This window comes from Lepisma saccharinum, chromosome 22 (assembly GCF_977018435.1).
Source record: "Lepisma saccharinum chromosome 22, izLepSacc3.1, whole genome shotgun sequence".
Classification (NCBI taxonomy): domain Eukaryota; kingdom Metazoa; phylum Arthropoda; class Insecta; order Zygentoma; family Lepismatidae; genus Lepisma; species Lepisma saccharinum.
Window position 1 is genome coordinate 49,669,168 of NC_139250.1, and position 13,711 is coordinate 49,682,878.

The following is a 13,711-nucleotide window of genomic DNA, read 5'->3' on the forward strand; positions in this document are numbered from 1 at the left end:
CACATAGCGCTGCGACGCCAAGGGTCCCGGGTTCGAATCCCGGTCGGGCTTGGTTCTTTGTGAATGTCCATTCATCAATTTCATCACTCATCCCCATCTTCGCAAATTAGCCAAGAGGCACAAAACGCGAAGTAAAATAAACTAAATAAATCAATCAATCAATTTACATCTTTACAACGCAACATTACATACACGCTTAACCATTAACTTGAACACTTTGTCAAACAATAATTACTTCTTCAGCCTATATTTTAACACACGTATCCCAGGACATACCCTACCTGGGGCTTCCAGAATATTTCATTCTTATTGAAGTATTTTTCATATTCCTCTTCCTCTCAACCAAAACTATTCACTATCAACATAATTAAATTTTACCTTACTTTCTACAAAATGTTTATATATTCCAGTCTCTTAATATGCATTTTTACCCTACACTTCAACTCATTCAATTATACTTATTGCAATATTTGTAAATGTATATTTCATGACCACCAAACAGCCCTGGTACTTGAACCTGCAGAATGTCTGTGGAAGACACCTGTGGAATCAAGACAACTTGCAAAATTAAACAAAGAAGAAAGGAAAGATAAACGGGATAAACCACGGTGGAGGTACAAATTTGTTCGGATCCCACTTTAAACTGTAGGTTCAGTCCCGATTAGCCATACTGTTCATAAAGTGAAACACCAACTCAATCAAAAACGGGATAAACCATATTCGTCCAATAGACGTCTGTGCCTCTTCAAGCACTCCCGAATGTATGCGTGTGGTGGGTAGACAAACTTCGTCGCTCACCTCCCTTTAACAAGTACTATCTAAATATGGCCTATTTGAGTATGTGTATGTGTGTGTGTTTTGTGTACTTGTGCTGGGGTGCCTGAAAGTGTGTGTTTATGGGAGAGGGGTGCACGTGTGTGTGTGTGTGTGTCTGTTTTTGTGTATGCGCTACAACAATGTATTTTTTCCTCTAGCACGCAGAAGAAAATGCTGAGGGAGACTATTATGTTGATTATTTTCGTCAAAACCTGTATTGCCATAAAATTATTTCCAAGCGAGATATTTTTTTAAAAAAAAAATCAAGATTTTATTCTGCAAGCTTTCTAAGGTGGCGGACAAATCCAGAGCGCCGAATGGGTGTAAAATCAAAATGTCATTAAGAACCTTTTGAGGAATACAATGACATTTTTTTCAGCTTTCGCATATGGAGCCCCTTGCTGAATCTATAGATATTTCTGAGTGGAAATTTGAACTAATTTTTGAGTTTAATGTGGAGTATAGCCCCAGAAGGAGGTTTGCTTTAATTTTTATGTTTCAATATGTCACTAGTTTATTTATAAATATTTATTTTAGTGTGTGAATTTTCTTTATATTTAATTTCTTTAATGGTTATATTCTTAAGACTTACAAATATTTGATCCCCGAAATTTTGACCAGTTTAAATTTTGATAAATTAATATATTTATCGTAGAGGAGTTCCAATGAACTTCCTGAGAATTATCTTTTCTGTTGGTTTTAGGGTATGTATCCAATCAAAAATTTCATAATAATTAGAATTACACGATTTCCACGATATTAATTTGCTATTGTTATTATTATTAGTTTTTACTTGTCCTGTTAACCCTCAGTTGGTATGCGTGCTTCAGAGTAACGCGGTTGCTATACATGTTGGCTTTGTGCTCAAATAAAAAATTCATGGTGTTTGGCACTTTTCAAATATCATTTTACATTTATCACATTAACATAATTTTAGAATATACGTATATTGCATAACATATATCACTTACATGTCAACATTTATTTTATTTATTACATAATAACAAAATTATATTTTTATTGCAATAATACTGATAATCTAATGTGAGAGACAATATATCACGGAAAACACAACAACTTTTATAATTTTATTTCGAATTTACTTTTGATGTGAACTAATTTCCCAAAATTGGTAGTATGTCCAATAATTTATTAGGTGTTGACGAGAGACATGTCTACATTCTACTTCGTAGCTTCATCCGCCCAATATATTGAGGGAAAAGAACATGTAAAATAGACTCATCCTCCAAGGAGTTTGATCCGTGTTGCTTTCATTTTCGCTTTTCAAAAACTCCTCAACAACATTATCACCTGAGCCATGAGAATGAAACACCCGGGCCAGGTCTTCTCTTTTTGTCACCACTCGGTTGAACAAGCAATGATCGAAACTGTATTGTTCATTCGTAACGAAAATTAGGTTTCAAAGTCCATTTAGCCAGAAATATTGACAGTAACAAGTGAATGAAGTCAAATAAATAATTACCGTAGAATCAAAAGAGAAATCAGTGATACAACTCGAATTCAGTTAACACAGATATACAATATGCATGAAAAAATGGTTACGGGGTTTGTATAGCTACATGTGAACGCTGCGCTCACAAAACACGGACTGTCATGCAAATGACATATCTGCGCAGACAGAGAACAATGCCACAACCTATAACTGGCGTCACTTGGTCATAGACATTCCAAAATACAGCTACACAAGACCAGAAAGTGATATCGTTATCTCGGCCTGAAAAACTTACAACCCAGTGTGAGCGCCGCTCTCACACGTATACCAACGGGGGGTTAGGACGTATGGGGTGTGTTCGAGATTCTGTGTACGTGTTGGAAGCGAATTACGTAAAGAGGACTTCACTTCCGGTGGTAATTCGTCACCGTAACGTTTCTCTTCGTGGGACACCTCCTATCTTTCGGACACTTCCAAAACATTCTCAACCTTGTCCGTAGATCCAAAGTACATGAAGTACCAGAATTTCCGTGGAATATAACAGCGGATGGATATAGACACCTACTCTTATGTTTACACCAAAACAAGACACAATGCCTAAATTTACTTAGATGTATATAACTTTCTTTCATTGGCACATTAACAAATGAGAAGTTAATATTGGTCCTTAATCAGAAAGTTATCATTTTAGTGTACTCGGCCACTCGTACCGGAGTGTGTGTAGACATTGACCTGAAGGAGTGAAAAAAAATACCAGACTATTCAACAAATGGCGGTCGTGAGCAGTGTTTCCCACATGAAGTACACTATGGAAAAAATGTCAGATATCGAGAGTTTTAAAAAAGTGTTTTAGGGTTACCAGCCAGGTTAATAGGCGTTAGAGTCCAACGTTTCGAGATCATACATATCATCTACAGTGAATGTTAATTGGAAGTCAGAAGTCAATACCAAGTCGTGTTTGTTTGTTAGGGAATATCAGTCCCTCTTGTAGGAGTAACTCAAAGATGTCCTTTGCTTCTAATTGACTGATTGAGTAATTGATTTGGGTTATTTACGTCGCTTTCTACAACTTTTGACAAATCGCGACGATTGAGATGAATGGTGATGTGATGAGACAGATGAAAGGACATTCACGAACACTTAAGGATGATGACACAACACATCCTAGAGAGGATTATACTAGACCTGACGCCAGAGCCTTGTCAGTCTTACACCCCGCTTCTAATTGACAGGTAGGGATATGTCTTGTAATGATCTAGATGTCTTTCTCCTAACTGTCGCGGTACTACACCACATGTGCTGTTCTCGAATGGTTGTTGAGTAGAGATCAAGCTTGAGGTTAAACATGTGTGTATTAACTGTCAGACTTTAAACCATGTCTTGGATTATTTAGGTATATATCCCAATATAAGAATTGCCTGGTGTCGTACTTTCGCGAGAAGTGGATTCCAAGCGAGGCTGAGTTGGAGTCGTACGTCCCTGTAGAGAGTCGTGTATTCTCGAACAGTAGTCGTTGCTTCATTTGATTTCCTGTTCCAGTAACCGGTATTTTAGCTATGTTTTTGGTGTCTGGAAATAAAATACTGTGGTGGTCCTTGGGATGCTGTATTCTGCAGGTTCTGGCTTGTTGTTTGGCATAGCCTAATTAATGGTAATACTCGTCTGTTCAGTTTATTGGCTTATTGGATCCTGTTTCAAGTAGAATAAGTTGGTGTACTATAGATATTACTCTTAAAATAGATATTATTAGAAATAATAAAAGCAAAGAATCGAGTAAGGGTGATACGAATTCTCCTCGGAATCACTGAACTGGGCTATTGCCTAATAGGAAATAGCTGAGAAGAGCTTCTTGATTACGTTTCATCCTCATAATGACAATTTTCCGCAGTGTAATATCCTATGAATTATTTTGCTATTTTATTATTATAATGATTGCTAAAATAGATGAAGTAAGGTTATAAAGATATGTTTCGTGATAGAGTATGTTCCTTATTTCATGTGTAAATATGCTGACTAAGAAAAATAAGGCTCATTAGCATGGATGGTTCGTACTAATTATACATAATTCTCGAAAATTTTAATAAATATACGGAGTCGAGTTTATAGTATTAATTTTAAATTTCTGCATAACTCATAATATGGTTATTAATAAAAAAATATTAGTATTTTATTTCCTGTGTATCTATGAAGCATATGAGTTCTTATTTTATGGATTCTGTTTTTCGTTCACATGGCAATGATTATTTTAATTCATATGTACTGTTAAATTATCATTGTGTATTTTTTATAATACTTCAAATATTTAGTTATTAATTGTGTTCAGTGGTTTTATCTTTCAGCTGTTTTTCTTTATTTTATTTATAGTAATGAGATGGTATATTTTAGGTGTTTCGGAGATTTATTATTTTATTAAGGTTAAATGTAAAATCATATTCTTTAATTTTGCTAAGTTTATGATATATTTTTAACAATGGCTGCCTGAGAAGCCGTAGTATTTATTTGTTCTTATACTTGTGGCTTTATATTTTTCGTAATTACTTTGTTATTGTTTTTGATGTTAACTCTCATGAGGATGATATTTGCTTTTTTTAGAGTACTTTTATTCAAGGGTTTAAAAAAATACATGAGTATAATCTATAGTCTGAGTCTGAGTGGATTCACTTTGAATTATATCTGTTTTTATAACTTGCTTGCTTCTTTGCCTATGTTGTTCGGTATCATATTTTAAAATTGTAAATGAATATGAGTATTATTTATATTTCCTTATGGTAACAAGTCTGACTACCATGCTCAAGGTCCCGGGTTCTATCCCCGACCGGTTCAAATCCGGGAACTTTTCTAACGGTGGAAGCGGCCCCGGCGCCCACCCAGCGTCGAATAGCATGGGTACCTGGGGGAAACCCTGGGGGGTAAAGGCGGTCAGGGGCGTGATGCTGATCACATCACCCCCACTCACGACCGGATCAAGAAAGTGTGGGGCGTTACCCCCACACCCCCTATACGCCTTCATGGCGTGGTGCTATGCACAGGGGAACACTTTACCTTACCTTTACCTTTATGAAAATATAAGCATTAATTATTTCATTTTGTATCTTCCTACGATTGTTTTACATAATATATCAGTATTTTTATTCATTTGTGATTACAAGGACGCATATAGAGGCTCTAATAAGTTGATCTACGGTTTTGGACGATTCTTATATTAAGCCTCGGGAGTGTGATGTTTGACGTATTATTGCTTGTATTGAGATAGTTGCTAGCGTATTACGTATATTTTGTTGGGGTTGGAATTTGTGTTGTAGAGATTTGAATAATTACTGTTATTTTTGTTCAGTAGGTGAATGCAATGCTTTAGTATTCTTCTGTACCGCATGTAGGTCTTGTTTTAATGGATATAATGACTAACGGAGCTTGGGAATAGTTTGGAGACTGGCGTAAATGTTAGCATTGTCTATATTCTTCGGGTATAATTTGTTTAGCTACTACAGGGTGATTCTTTATGTAGTTTACAACTTCAATAATTTATAATTATTTTTTGGAACCACATACAGACTTGGTTTATATGTCATTATGCAGCAAAATACTTCAAGTTTTTTATTAGAAATCTGTTATGATTCAATGTGTGCACCGTTGGTCATCCTGGACACATCCCAACGAAAGTCAATTTCCTGCCAAACATTAACCAGCATTTCAGGGGTAACATTAGCGATGGCTGTTGTGATGCGATCTTGAAGTTTATGAAGATTATGAGGTAGGGGAGAGGTGTACAGTGGTGGAAAAAAGTTCTTCCCCATAAGACTTTAATGGCAGTAAATAATGCCGGAAGGGTAGGCAACACACATTGCACCATTAGGTGATCGGGTGATTCTGTCTGTCTCAAGAGCAACTCGTCTTTCATGCAAAAGCCAACAGGCACAGGAAATGTAGGAAAGTCACGTGACTTGTCAGGTGGAATGTTGTTCGTCAGAAAATCGCCTTTTCTCAACCCTGGTCGCAGAACCGACAAGAGCTACACGTTATATCTCCGAAAATGATTCCCCTAAAAACGTTGAACAAACGGTAAAACAATTCTTGCCTTAATTACTGTATGTGCCGCAGTAGCACAGTCGTTATGGCGTTTTATTACCATGCGAGAGATCTGGGTTCGATCCCCGACGGGGGATAATCGGGATTTTGTCCACCTGTTCAAGCTGCTTCGGTGCCCACCCAGCGTCGTATAAAGTCGGTACCAAGAGGAAACGCTGCGGAAGGGGGGGTATGGTGGCCAGGGGCGTGGTGCTGATCACATCATTCCCACCTTCGGCCTGATGAAGAAAGCGTGGGGCCCTAACTCCACATCCCCTATACGCCTTCATGGCTTGGTGCAAAGCACAAGGTAGGACTTTGCATTTTAATTTACTATACATCCCAATTTTGTCGTAACAAAACTTCCCAATCTCTACGTGGGCTTTCTTCCAAGTTCCGTAGGGATGTGAATAGGCTCCAATATTTCTGGACACAATTCATACATGTTATATTTCCTTATAAGAACAACAGCCGATATATTTTGTGTCTTTTTTTGGCGGGGAGGTATAATCCAAACATTTGAGGTGATCCTTTTCCCACTACTCACTCCATTCTCAGAAATAAATCGAAATTCCAAACACTGAAAATGCAGCACTTTCTACATCTTAGCATGCAAATATCTACATAGTAGCAAAGTAATGTGTGGAAAGAGAAAAATTAACGATTTGTAACGACACTCTGGTTAGTTTATTTTTTTTCAATTTGAACTGACATTCATAACATTCATTAACAATTCCAATATTGACAAAAGAATAGCTTAGGCGTTTAGCTACTTTCAATTCTTCATTATCGTAGTCACCGTAACTCTCACTCTCTCTCTCTCTCTCTCTCTCTCTCTCTCATCCTTCCCGATGGCGCTGTAGTAGAGGAGTCGCCTTGTAATCAAGGAGTCCCCTGTTCGATACCCGGTAAAGACACATTGGTTAGGATCCCACTTTAAACTGTAGATGTAGTCTCGATTAGCCTTTGTGTGCATAAAGTAGACTTAAAATACCAAATGAAAATAAATAAAAATCAAATTCACCGTAACTATCTCCAAAGCCAGAGGATCCATTTTTGAAACCTGTTGAGGCTTAGATGTAGCATTGCATTCGTATCATTACCCATCATCTTCGTCGTCGCGATTATCGCAAGAGGTAAAAATGCGACACAAAATAACCCAAACAGAAGCTTGGAATCAATCTGAATATTGGTTACGTTGGATACGTAGTTGATTTGTTTTAAACATCACTTCCTGTGATGTAATAGGGTTTTTGATTAAGGACCATTTGTATAATACATATCGTTGATACGAACAATAAGTAGTTTCACGTTCACCACACTCTTCGGTTGTTTAGAAATCGTAAGGAAGAAGGATCTCTAAATTTCCTCTTTCACATGTCAATGAAACTTTAAAATAAGTTCAGTGTAGGTCACAAAAGAGATTTACATATTGTTATGATATCTTTTAAACACCACGAAATCTAATTCCAATAGAATACGATACTACTCCTTACGTTCCTGTAAATGTTCACCATTAGTCTGGCGAAAGAAAGTAACTAAGATTTCCGTGTTTCCTTGAGGAAAGATAAGGCGCCTGCTTGTAGTAAGCAAGCACCAACAGCTTCGATCAGTGACCTTCACTGCCAGAGTGACTCACAGCAGGCCTGCGCTCGTTCCAGTGTGCGTATGAAACAGGTATTTTATTTCGTTCGTTCCAATCCATAGTTATATCAAGCTAACATTCTAATATTTTCGTAAAATATGTAGTAAACAAGTTGTATACATTGTGGTTTTCTAGAGTGTTGTTGCCTGCTATTTACACGTGGGAGATGGGGGTGTTGTAAACATTTCTGAACCCAAAGTTCGAGCACGAAGGAAAAGTTGTGTAAGCATTGGAGGTAAGAACAAGGTAACAGAAGTTAAAGGAAATGCTGGAATAAATTATATCAGGAATTAAGTAAAAACAGTTCCCATCACACATAGGGCTATCAGATCATTCTTCAGAGGAAAGTAGGACAAATTGTCTCAAAATGTTGGACACGAACGCATTTGCAGTGAATATAATAGGTTACTAGGACATCTTAGCATATAACGAGAATATGACATCTTCAGCTCAAAAATTAATGTTGAAGTGAACGATTGAGTTTAAAATTCCTCAACTGCTAATTAATAGCACGGCTGTATGTGATTTCAACTTGTGTATGTAAGACAGAACGTTTTTCGTCGATGTGGGGCCAGGAAGAGAAAACAATCCATGAATTCGGGAAGGAAAAAATTCACAATTTAGTAAACAAAGTCTGGAAGTTTTTGTTTATTAATATGTAAAAAAACTACTATACACTGGGAAAAATACAGAATTGTGTGCCTTATTTCTCCAATAAGGAGAAAAATTACTTGTTACTTCGAACAAATTACCGACACTTATATCGATAAAACTTCACAAAGTAAGCATTTTTATACATATATCCGGACTTTTTCGGATCTAGAAAATCGTGAAATAATTTCTGAGCTGGGATTGTAATTGTTTTTCCGAACATCCAGTAGCAACCATGCACACTCTTTGATTTAAGCATACTTCTCCAAGGAACCACGTTATCTTAGACTTCCCTCAGTTTTTCTGTTTCTCCATCTAATTTGAAGTTACGTGATGCTCAAAATACGTATAAGACATTTGAGATTTCTTTCAAATTCCTTCCGGAGGCCAGACAACTATAAAATGCAGGACACGTCCGGAAATAAGAATGATTCTTATAAGTCTTTTTATTTTCTTATTTAGCGTCGTTTTTATTTCAGCTCTTGCTTATCGCGACGACGAGGATGAGTAATATGATGAAATGATGAAGAGGCACTCACAAAGAACACCCATACGCACGACGGGATTCGAACCCAGGACATCAGACATCGTAGCGCACTGTGCTAACCACTCCCGTCACGGACGGAATTCTTATAGTCCTAATCGTTCCTCAAGCATATTTCCTATCTTTAACTACACACGAAACATAAAGAACAATCTAAATAAACAGGTGCCAGTTCACACACTATCCGTAAAAAAACATATGCATGTGAAAATGCAAAATAATATTTATTTTTAGGTAGTTTTGACTTATTATTGTATATTAAAGAAATATATTAGTGATAAAATGACGGAAGTAGAGGAACATCTCCAATGAAACACTCATGTTCATTCATGTCTTTAATGTAATCATAAATCGTCGTCATGAATAATTTAACTTCAGAGGAAGAAAACTGAGGTAATTACTAATAAAAACAAAACAAATTTGATCTTAAAACCCTGGATTTGCGCTACATATTCCATCACGGGGATCATAGGCGTGCGCCCATGGGGCCAGGGGTAGGGCAAATGCACCCCTAATCATGGACGTCTGCAGATTTTTTCCACGAAGAGACAAGCAAGGTATTTTTCCATGGGGCATATTACCCCGATAATAGTGTTGCATTATCGCATTCCTGCATCCTCATTATAATAATTAATGTAAATTATTATGACTGAAATCAAATTATACATGTGAGAACGTACTTTTTGGTTGACTTTCGTTTTCTAAGGGGAAGATGTGGCAATCCTTGCCTCCCTTTCAGACATCTATGCCCCTATATTATTATATTTTCACCTAGAAATTTAGGATAGATGAATCCTATCGCCGTTATTAAACTATATTATACTCTTAAAGAAAATTAAGTATTTTCAAGCCGATGAAAGTTCAAGGCAACTACGGGGGAAGGGGGTGCAGTGGCGAAACCACAGCCCCCCACAACCTTGAACGGAAATCAATTTTAGGGGGCAAACATGGAAGTAAAGGAAAGCAAGAGTAGCAGAATTTAGAGTAGCAGGACAAAAGGATACTCAAGATGGATTTTGTTTTCACGTCTTTCTTGCATTATTTCTTCCAGACTGCCAAGAGCACCTGCGGGGGGGGGGGAGGGGGGACAGAGCTGCAATTGCCCCCTTGATTTCAAATTTTATACAAATATAAATACCTTTTGTAAAATGATCTTGCTCGCTTCGCTCGCAATGTCTGCTTTTCTTGAAGTCTAGTCAAGTTCAGAGCCGTAGCTAGGGGTCGGCGGGAGTTACACTGGACGCCAAACGATCTAAATGAAAAAAATTGTAAAAGAGAATAATATGGCGCTCCATGAATTTTTTTCCCCATATTAAATTGACATTGTTTTGATTTTGCAAAAATTTGGATCTGAAAATTTATTGGTCGCTTTGCTCGCATTTGTTTTCTGTAATGCATTTTATATTACTGGGGAGAGAAGTACTGCTGCTAAAAGGTTTTCTCTTAAGTGCATGAACAATTGTTGGGAGGAAAAGGAACGCGCAGATTTGAGAGACAATTTATATGATTTTTACTGTTGGTATATACGTATGTGTGTGTGTGTCTGTGTGTGTGTGTGTGTGTGTGTTGTATATATATATATATATATATATATATATATATATATATATATATATATATATATATACATACCGTGCGTCCATTTCGATCTGCAGCCGAGAGATCGGGAGAAGCGTGGCGGGCGGCGCTGGCGGAGATGCCGACATTTGCGGCCTGTAATGCTCGCTTATTTTTACGGACATATCCAGACATGTATATAAATATTGCAAAACTAGCACTAACCTGGGTTATAATTCATCATCTGTAATTCATCCAAGTTCTGCAATTATATACACAAAAAATACGCTTTAGAAGTGACGATAAGAGTCACAGATAATAAAACATTTTAATCATAGTTTTGACCAGCAACGTCCTGCTTAAGTTGATATCCTTGAAAGAGTTTTGTGTCGATGGGGATCGTTTGGAGGTTTCGAATGTGCAACACTGTATCAAGATTACGCTGCCGACGAAACCATTAAAAGTCAATGGTTTTCGTGAGCTTCCTCGATGAACTCGATGAAATTGGGGCAGCGTTAGAAAGTTATCCAAACAAACCTCTACGCCGTGTGTCAAAATCATCAGCACATACAGCCACTAAGCTACTAAATTTAAACCATACTCTTATAACACAGGTTAGTGTTCGTTTTGCAATATTTATATAAATGTCTGCATATGTCCATAAAAATAAGCGGGCATTTCAGGCCGCAAATGTCGGCATCTCCGCCTGCGCCGCCCGCCACGCTTCTCCCGATCTCTCGGCTGCAGATCGAAATGGACGCACGGTATATATATATATATATATGTATGTATGTATTTATATGTGTGTGTGGGGCGGGGAGAGGGGTGTATATATAAACACACCTATCAATGCAATAAAATTTAAACAAGTGAGATGAAATTACGTTATTCTTTTCCGGCCTGAACTATCATCAAGGCTATCTCCCCCTAATCAGAGGATCTGCGCACGCCTATGACGGGGACTGACACTTTACGTAGGTGTAGACACGCTTCGTACAATTTGATGATATCGCGATTACGTAATGGATGTGCAGCCACTTAACTGAACCCCCCCAAAATTCACATTTTATTACTAAATTCTAAATTAGCATAATATCACATAGTTTACCTATTCATAATATGCGCCGCTTTGGTGCACTTTGTGGATTGTGCATTAATCAACATCAGGTTAATCTCGGCAGGCAAAGTGGAGCGAAAATGACAATGAAGCACAACGAGGGGGCCCTTGGTTCCCGATTAATGAAACTTTGTCTACATGCAACTGAGTCGCTGCGTGATATCGCTGAAAATGTAATTTATTAATTTCGTAATTTTGCTTATTTTATATTGCTTTTCTAGCACTTGGCGTCAACAAAGGCGATGAGGATGATTAATGAAGTTATGAAATGGATGATAGGACATGATGATCCATGTATTACACAAAATTCTAAGTTGGGACTAATGAATAGCGATTCGTCCTATCATTAGTCAAGTAGTTGTTTTTAACTCCAATCTTTTTAAAGGACTTCTGGGTTGACAGCATGTGTGTTGCGCGATGATGATTCGACGAAAACCACCATTTCAGTGAACTTTCTTGACAATGACTCTAATATCAGTAAAGAGAACATTTTCTTACGAATAGCTGTTGTTAAGAAACCAATTCCTGAAACTTTTTCTGGTGGTCTCACGACACCCAGCTGTTGTTTGTTATGGCTGGGCTTGGTGGTATGACTCACGCTGCGCTCAATACTCAATCATTCCCGAGAATCCAGGTCCGCCAGGCAAACCCAAGCAACAATTTTGTTATTTGGGTTGCATAGACAACAGGCTTTAAGATGTTACGATATCGTAGGTCTCGTAGCCCAAGAACTACTTTCCATGACTGTACACCCTATCTTTCACAAACCTCCACAAAAAAGTCGAGTGGAGTGTAATCTGGAGACCGTGGCACTTAGCTCTTTCCGCACCAGTGAAAGTCGCCATTTTCAACGATAGACTGGTGGCGCCGCATGTGATCAACTCCGCAACTACACACTACGTGAGTCAAAACTTGAAGTGTTTTGCTGCATAATGACATATAAACCAAGTCTGTATGTGGTTCCAATAAATAGTTATAATTTATTGAAGTTGTAAACTACATAAAGAATCACCCTGTATTATCCATGAGCGTTTAGTAGAAGATTAAAAGTTACGCACATTATTTTACAGTGGGACTTAATACAGTCTAACATCGCAAATTATACTATTCTCGCGATATTATCCTAGCCTCTCCTGTCCATACGTGGTTCTGTCCCGAATAAAAATCTAACATTCTCATATTTCATTAAACAATATATTTTCTACTTACAGCATATCTCGGCTGATTCGTCACCCTTGTCCTCGCAGTCGTTTTCGTTGTCACATACCCATCCTATCCTGATGCAACGTCCGTTATTACAACGGAAGCCTGGGCATTTATCCTTTACTGGAAGGAGAAGTTTTGCTTGAGATCGTCTCGTAGAATCTATCGTTTGGAACACTTAAATTTTATGAAATAATGCTTCAGGCTTATCTTTGAAAGGAAAACAAACTAAAATTAAAAATGTAAAAGAAGATAATCAGTATGCTTGTGTGTAAGTATAAAACTAAGACCGAGTTCTTGTTTTATGTCCACTTTTCTGCACAGGTGACCTTAGACCTATAGTTCAAAGTCCGAACCACTATGCTCTTCCACCGGGTATCGAACAAGGGAGCCTTTAATTACAAAGTGACGACGTTACCAGTACGCCATCGGTAAGACCCAATGTATTATAAAATTAATAGCATTTAAATGGAACTTGAATACACCCGTTCGTTTATAACCATCGCTTAATTCAGTATGGGAGGATACACAAATCTACTTGGCAAAACGAAATTTGAGTGATATTTTATTCCTTCTTTTCATTTAACAAAAGAAATATTACATGTCTTAAAGGCTTGTAGAACACCAATATCATAATATGTGACAATTTTCACAAAAAGT

The 13,711-nt window shown here is 37.5% G+C and overlaps 1 protein-coding gene across 1 annotated transcript in view; it reads right to left on the reverse strand.

Moving 5' to 3' along the window:
* LOC146004755 (uncharacterized) overlaps nt 1-13,168 on the reverse strand; it is a 393,261-nt gene extending 380,093 nt beyond the window's left edge. The window contains exon 1 of the mRNA XM_083143730.1: nt 13,058-13,168. The gene's annotated coding sequence lies outside the window, so the exon portion shown is untranslated. The remainder of the gene's footprint in view (nt 1-13,057) is intronic.
* Nucleotides 13,169-13,711: the final 543 nt, after the last annotated feature.